Source organism: Littorina saxatilis, unplaced genomic scaffold (genome assembly GCF_037325665.1).
Source record: "Littorina saxatilis isolate snail1 unplaced genomic scaffold, US_GU_Lsax_2.0 scaffold_2585, whole genome shotgun sequence".
NCBI lineage: Eukaryota > Metazoa > Mollusca > Gastropoda > Littorinimorpha > Littorinidae > Littorina > Littorina saxatilis.
In genome coordinates, this window is record NW_027128210.1 from 7,298 (window position 1) to 14,941 (window position 7,644).

The 7,644-nt window shown below is 42.9% G+C and overlaps 1 long non-coding RNA gene across 1 annotated transcript; it reads left to right on the forward strand.

The window, feature by feature from the left end:
* Positions 1 to 1,210: 1,210 nt before the first annotated feature.
* Positions 1,211 to 5,341, forward strand: LOC138956577 (uncharacterized). The gene is made up of 3 exons (XR_011452707.1): positions 1,211 to 1,439; positions 2,461 to 2,559; positions 5,264 to 5,341. It is a non-coding gene; the product is annotated as an uncharacterized lncRNA (long non-coding RNA).
* Positions 5,342 to 7,644: the final 2,303 nt, after the last annotated feature.

Sequence of the window (7,644 nt, forward strand, 5' to 3'; positions counted from 1 at the left end):
ACTGTAACAACAATGGCTGACGTGTATGAAGTACACGCATACCTCGCCAGGTTTGTTTCTGTGACTATAGTCGACAGACGATGCCATTTGCTTTGTGTGTGTTTTTGTTGTTGCTTACTGTACGTGTAAAATCCAGTTCTTTAACAGGCAACAAACCTTGCAAATTTCCAGAAGCTGCAATCTGAACCGACCTATCTCTCATTCTCTGATTCTAGCAGACGATCTCTCCAATGTTTAACACAAAATCAGCAAACTCTCCTGTCACATAGAACGTCCTTTATATAGTGCAATGTTGAAATGAAGTTACCGGTCTGAAACATTTAGTCGTTTCTTCTGAGACAATCCTTGTTCTCTTATCATCTACAGATTTACCGCAGCCTTCACCACGCGAATTCACAACAGAAGTCAGACTTTCGAACATATACAATCTACGTAGGCAAGCACGATACGTCATGACGTCATATGATTCCTAGCATATTGACGTAATGCTAAACATCCGGTTATCCCGAGTTTTCTCCGTAATACATGTCCGTGGGTTTTTCAATGTTCGGTTATTTCCGTGGCTTCATGCGGAAAGGGAACCGTCGTCTGCTATCAACGACATGGACCATTCTGGTCCTTGTTGCTGACAAAAACATGATTTTAACACAGAATGTAAAGTGTCAGAATAGCTATATAAACGCTATTGTGTTTTAATCGTAGCAATGGGGTCCGATATTTAGACCAGACAAGTATAATGGAATAAAGTAAATGAATAGGGACTATTTGAATGACGCGCATTTGACACTCTGAGTGATTAGGCTGAAATGAAATTGCGTACAAAATGTCGTCTGCATGACTGCATGTTCGACCCGTGTTGTTCGTTGTATAAATAGCTTAAACAATGACGACAACTCGTTGATTACTGGAAAATAAACCACTCGTGGTTTATTTTCCAGTAATCAACTCGTGGTCATTGTTTAAGCTCTATCTCTAGACCGACACCCCCCACCCCCCTCCCCCCTCCCCCCCTCCCCCCTCCCCCCCTCCCCCCTCCCCCCCCCCCCCCCCCCCCCTTCAGTCTTGCATTCATAACTTCTGAGCTGTACGATGTCGTTCTCGTGAGAGAAGGGTTCACCGTCACACTGAACGTCATCATAACAGTGGCATCGGCTGTTCTACATGGTGAGCCATCGAGGATCCGATTTGTCTTCCCCACTGCGCCACGCCACACGCCTCGAGAGGCACCGGAAGCTCTCAATGTGTCGGCTGCTACAAGTGCTTGAGCAAGGCGAAGTTCGGAGTTGCGGGAACTAAACTGAAGCGATTTCACCGTGAATGTGTAAACGATATCACTTGCAACGGGTTTCCTTTGTGGTGAGACTTGAAGTTTGAAACGATGTCGTTGCCCGTAACCAAAGCGCCGATGCATGTGCCTTCGATGGAAGAAGTCGCGAAAGGTTTGGAAACTTTGATGTCGAGGTGTTGGTCTTTCAGTTTCAGTGTAAGAGTTTGAGTTGCTAGGAGGACTTGAACTATCCCAAAGGCAAACATTTGCCCGGTTTATATTGCAAAGTGTGTCATGTTGATATTCAGCCAGAAGCGTAAAGCAAACGTGTGGACTGGGTGGCCGAGTGGTAACGCACTTGTGCTCGGAAGCGAGAGGTTGCGAGTTCGACCCTGGGTCAGGGCGTTAGCAATTTTCTCCCCCCTTTCCTATTACCTAGGTGGTGGGTTCAAGTGCTAGTCTTTCGGATGAGACGAAAAACTGAGGTCCCTTCGTGTACACTACATTGGGGTGTGCACGTTAAAGATCCCACGATTGACAAAAGGGTCTTTCCTGGCAAAATTGTATAGGCATAGATAAAAATGTCCACCAAAATACCCGTGTGACTTGGAATAATAGACCTTTTCGGTATCTGAGCAGCTCTCGCGAGACACGCTCTTTGTTATGCTTTGAACATCGCGAGAACTTCAAACCTTGGCTTGTGCAGCTCGCACGAGATCGCTGTACCGCATGCTTTGCTATGCTCTGAAGTTTGCGAGAGATTACGAGAGCTTGGAATACCGACAGGGTCTATAGGCCGTGAAAAGTAGGATATATGCGCGGAAATGGCTGCGATCTGCTGGCCGATGTGAATGCGTGATGTATTGTGTAAAAAAGTTCCATCTCACACGGCATAAATAAATGCGCCTTGAATATGTGCGCGATATAAATTGCATTACAAAAATATGAAAAAAAATCAAAAAAAATCCCTGCGCTTAGAACTGGAGGAGGCAGACAGAAACAACACTTTTGACATTTCTGCTAAACATGTTAATTTGAATGCACATACAATATAATATAATGTGAATGAAGTTGTAGTCTGCAAGCAAATTCGCTGCTGATATGTATGTGTTTTTTCTACTCCTACCACATATAGTTTATAGTTAAGTTTGATACTCATTGCATGCATTTGTCATTTTCTGCCTTCCTTCAAGTGCTTCAGAGTGGCCTGCAGAAGAACTTCAGCAATGTGGAAGTGAATGTGGTTGACTGCCCTGACCTCACTCAGAAGCCTTTCAACCTTTCCGCCGAAGGTGACATATATATATATATATTTTAGGCCCGTATATTTTAATCTACCATCTTTGGCATCTTGAGAGAAACATATCTGAGGCCCCTAAAAAATTTCCTTGTTTCCAATTCCCCAACCCTATTTTTTCCTCCCGACACTAGAACTTTTTTTTTTATACCCTTCAAAAAGTTTTTTTTTATATTAAAATTAAATTTTAATAAAAAGGACAACATTTGATTTTGCAGACTTTGCATGGAAAATACTCTTCTCGGACATCCTGGGGACACAATTTGCGTGAATTACGTCTAATAGAAAGCCACACACACCAGTGTAAATGTAGAGAGAAAAAAACTTCAATAAAAAATATATAAAAAAAGAAAGTGTGTACATGTATACCCGACCCTGAGAGGTCATTAGACATTTTTCAACTTAGCTGACCCTAATAAAGCCATTGACAATGCATGTATGATGGACATCTTTTAGCATTTTTCCAGAAATTGACTTGACCCTATCCTGTAAATACAACGGTGCACAATATATAGTCTTTACAACATTAATTAATGTGCCCTATAAACAACGAGTGTGAGAGAACACAATGTTCTGACAGTTCATAAGAACACAGAGCTTGAATAGTCAACTTACATGCATAGTTTATATCAAAGAGAGTTTATGTCAAATTTAGCGTAAATAATGGTTATAATAATAACAATAATTAGGTGAAAAAAAGCAGAGTAGTTGAGATCTATAACATCTCACTCTCCCTACAACCAAAATGGTTACAAAACTGCCTCCCCCCCCCCAAAAAAAAAACAAAAAAAACAAACAATTGGGGTGGCCCCTCTTTCAAGGCTCCAGATTGAAGACTTTTACTCTTTGTTTTCTCATATTATCTGTTGTAAATGCATGTGAATGAATGATTTTCTCAGATTTTGGGTAGATTTTCATTGGGGGGGGGGGGGGGGGAGATTCGACTGTACCAAGGAAAGGAGCTGATCTTACGTTTATTGGACATTTTCACCAGAAATGCACTGCAGCAGCATCCTGAAATTACTATTTTTGTGTTTGCGTGTTTTATAATTTCTATTTATTTTATTTCATGTGATTTCATTTTATTTTGCAAATTCTTATAATGAACTAGAAGATCTGCACCACTGTCAAAATCAAGAAGCAGGCTGTAACACCCGAAAAAGTCAGGTTGATCATTTTGCCACAGCTGTTGCTGAGTTTGTAACAAACAAAAAGATAACAATTTATATTTAGCCTCAACAATTTCGAATTGTTTCTTTAAAATACAGGCCAAGGCCTTTGCTCAAAACAAATTAAAAATGAGAATAGCATGACGTGATTCAAAACACGTAGACAGCTGATGTTCTCCCACCAAGGTCAAAACTGTGATGGGGTTGAAAAACTAAAATTTTCTCTGGTGACATTTAATGCCTTATCTAACTGTGGGGGTATAGTGAGGGGGCTTAAGACAATTTGTATGCGGGGTCAGTTGAGTCCTTCTTATCATAATCTTACTCCTCTGCCTTCTTCAGTGCAGGTTTACGAGCTGTCATCAAGCTGTCTCGGTTATCTGTGTTGGTCCTCTAAGTGCTACTTTCTCACTCGGGTGGGGTCGTTTAGTTACATTCTTGGTCTTTGCCATGTTCAGTTTTTATGTTTATGGAAGAATTAGGTTAGGGGTTCTTGGGTGAACAGGTTTTCAAGTGTGTGTGGGTTAAAATAAAGACACATAATATACAAAGACAATGTTGAAGTAAACGATAAACACTTGTCTTTATATATATGCAAAAACATGCACATAATTATCAGACTGAGACTCTCTCTCTCTCTCTCTCTCTCTCTCTCTCTCTCTCTCTCTCTCTCTCTCACACACACACACACACACACACACACACACACACACACACACACACACACACCCATTGGCGTACATAAAGACAGAACACGAAGACAGACTAACCCACACACACACACATAATATACCACCAATAAAAATCAACAGAATCAAATTCCGAGTCACTCAGAGGCTTATTAACTCAAGTGATCATTTATACATCAGTAATTGGCAAATTATTTCAGGTCGTAAAATACAAGCCTCATTTTTTTTGTACATCACTTACTGCCACTGTCATCATACAATTGAACAGCCTCATCAACGACACTGTCAGACTGTTTTATACACCTGACGCCTTTTTGTTGGCAATCGGGAGGCAGTGGGTTGAAACCATGCAATATCTAACTCTTTTAAGCAAACCTGAACTCCTTTTAACATCAGCTGCTGTACAGATACATTTTATGGGAGTGAAACATTTACGACCATGTACGAAGAGGTCTTTTTAAATGATACACCATGCACCCATCACGTAGGTCGTGAGTTCGAACCCCGGCCGGGTCATACCTAAGACCTTAAAATTGGCAATGTAGTGGCTGCTCCGCTTGGCGTCTGGCATCATGGGGTTAGTGCTAGGACTGGTTGGTCCGGTGTCAGAATAATGTGACTGGGTGAGACATGAAGCCTGTGCTGCGACTTCTGTCTTGTGTGTGGCGCACGTTATATGTCAAAGCAGCACCGCCCTGATATGGCCCTTCGTGGTCGGCTGGGCGTTAAGCAAACAAACAAACAAACCCATCACGTTGAGCCAAAATTGGCTCCCAACATCTAGTGGGAATCTTGGTCCAGATCCAGATTTATATTTCAAATCGTGACTGTTTTCTTTCAGGCATATGCGGTAGTCCACGACTGGCTGATGTCGGTGGACCCAAATTCCTGCTGCCACTTCCACAGAAGGATAAGGTGTGAATATAGCACTATTCCAGTGATGTTCCGAGGCGTCGGTCATCGGTCATAGACCGATTTAGGTTGTAAAATGACCGATTGCAAACACCTCTGTCCCGTCAAATGTCCGATCCGATCGCGAAGTCAGCGGTCATTGTCCGATAGTATTACGTCTAGAGCGGTCACTGCAAGAAGAATCTGTACAAACTGAAGTATCAAACCCCGTTAAAACGAGTTCGAATCGGGGCCTACTTGAACTTCAATTTTCACTCTCGGTCGAACAATAACAGAAGGGACGCAACTCTCGACCGAACAATATTACAAGAGCCACAACTCTCGCTACTTTTGACAGCGACACTTTACTTCCGCCGCCACATCATGGTTCTGCAAAGATGCCGCCGAAGAAAAAGGTTTGCGTGGGAAAAGGAAAGACACTTTTGAGTGGCTTTGTTAAAAAAAAGGACGACACGGACAGTCAAGTTGCAGGGCCTTCGGCCCCGTCGGAGACTGAAGCCTCAGAAGGTGAGCCAATAGATCTACAACCTCAGGAAGAGACGCAGGAAGAGACGCAAGAAACGAAAGTAGGGGCGACCAGAAAGTTTGTGCAGAGCTGGTTTTCTATGTTCCCTTGGCTCAGTTACAGCAAAGAAAAAGAACTGATGTTCTGCACCATCTGTCAGGAGGATGGCGTTGCCTCAAACTCGTTCACCGTTGGTTGCAGCAACTTTCGCAAATCCGCACTGGCAGACCATGTACGAACAGACGATCACAAAAAGGCTCTCTGTGTGTGTGTGAGTGTGTGTGAAAGATCACTTATGACATTCTGAAGCATGTGTCTGTGTGTGTGAAAGTAACCCTACTGAACACTGTTGCATTTAAAATATTAAAATAAATTTGGAACTGTTCAGTTTTTATTTGCCTTTATTCATATATTCTCAGTCATCTAAAAAGGTTAGGTGCCATGATTGGTTCGCTTGATCTAAATGTCCTATTGTTTTTTTGTAGTCAGGACATGATGTCCTATTAGTTTTTTGATTCAGGACATTTTGTCCTGTTGCCCTCCAGTCCTAGGAACATCACTGCTATTCCATATAATTTATAGTTTCTCACATGAAAAATAGTTTTTTAGAAATCGAAGATGGTGAGCTTTAAGTACATGCTTAAATCAAAACAGTGTACAGTGGAAACCCCCCTTTTAAGACATCGCTACAGACGGGCGCAGTGACGTGGTGGTAAGACGTCGTCCTCCTAATCGGGAGGTCGGGAGTTCGAATCCCGGTCGCTGCCGCCTGGTGGGTTAAGAGTGGATATTTTTCCGATCTCCCAGGTCAACTTATGTGCAGACCTGCTAGTGACTTAATCCCCTTCGTGTGTACACGCAAGCACAAGACCAAGTGCGCACGGAAAAGATCCTGTAATCCATGTCAGAGTTCGGTGGGTTATGGAAACACGAAAATACCCAGCATGCCTCCCCCGAAATCGGCATATGCTGCCTGCGTGGCGGGGTAAAAACAGTCATACACGTAAAAATCCACTCGTGCTAAAACATGAGTGAACCTGGGAGTTTCAGCCCATGAACGAAGAAGAAGAAGAAGAAGACATCACTACAACACCCCCCCCCCCCCTCCCTCACCACCCTCTCAAGACCTTACCATTTCAGATTTTCTTTTCATAACGTGTGTAAATTAAACTGCATCTTAAGATTACATCCTAGACCTGCATGCTTCTCTCAGACTTGGTTTGGAGTTCTTATTAAAGGAGAGAGGGCAGTGGGGGTCCCCCGTATTCCTAAACTAGGTTGCGTTCAAGGTGGCCGCTAGCACACAGACATTCTTCCATGCATATAAACTCGGAGGCAAAAGTAACGCAAATAAAGGATGCGTTAATTAAACCTTTATAGACTTGAAATAGAAAGGAAATCATGATACTAGCATGTTCTGCACGTGTTGTTTTAGCGGTCACATCTTGTCAGAACCGTGTTTGCTGTTATCTGGGTTACACGCGAGGTCTTGTTCACGGGGATCCCAAACCATCATGGGGACAACTTTCAACACATGCAAAATGTGGAAAAGCAGCTTTTCGTGTTCAGAGTGTTCAGGCTAGCTGTACCGTACTCACAAAACTGTTACAGTATTCATTTCTGCGACACAGGCGCGATGCCGAGACTATCACCAGATCAGCGCCAACAGGCGATCGGGAGACTTGATGCCGGACAATCAGTTCAGCAAGTTGCTAGGGCATTTGGAGTAAATATCACCACGGTTTATCGCCTGCAGCAACGTTTTCATGTCACTAACAGTACCTGCGACTTACCAGGACGTGGTA